This window comes from Tinamus guttatus, unplaced genomic scaffold (genome assembly GCF_059628265.1).
Source record: "Tinamus guttatus ecotype Peru unplaced genomic scaffold, ASM5962826v1 Tinamus_guttatus_pri_ptg000038l, whole genome shotgun sequence".
Classification (NCBI taxonomy): Eukaryota; Metazoa; Chordata; class Aves; order Tinamiformes; family Tinamidae; genus Tinamus; species Tinamus guttatus.
In genome coordinates, this window is record NW_028288572.1 from 542,035 (window position 1) to 542,595 (window position 561).

Below are 561 nucleotides of genomic sequence, written 5' to 3' on the forward strand. Positions count from 1 at the left end.
GGCACGGCAGCGGCTCCGGTTCCCTCGCCGAGGAGGCCGCTCAGCTCCTCCCCGCAGACCGGGCGGCTTCGGGCGGCCGCCCGCCTCACGCGCGGAGATGGCGGCTCCCTTTGCTGATTGGCTACCCGCCCCGTCTGTCCGAGAGCTGTGGCCAATCAGGGCCTCTGTCACCGCCCCCAACACCGCCTTGGTGGCTCCCTGAGGGACCGTTGCGACCGTTGGTGCGCGGCGCTTCCCGCCCACGGGGCGGCCCTCGGAGAGGTGCCTGGAGCCCGTCCCGGTGCTCCTTGGAGGGGAATGGAAGGAGGGGAAGTCCCGGCCTGTCCTTGAGGCGCCGCTCGTCTCCTGTTTGCTCCGGGTGACTCACAGTAGTGCGTGAGCGCCGCTAAGCCGGGCTTTTTTTTTTTTTTTTTTTTCCCCTTTCTTTCCCTTTTATTTATTTATTTAGAGTTCGTCACCGTTTCAACAAGCCGGTTGCTGGTGGCAAGGCGGCTGGTGTGGCGGCTTTGGCGGATGGGGCTACCCACGCAGCAGCGATGCAACCTCAGGGGTAGTGCGGCT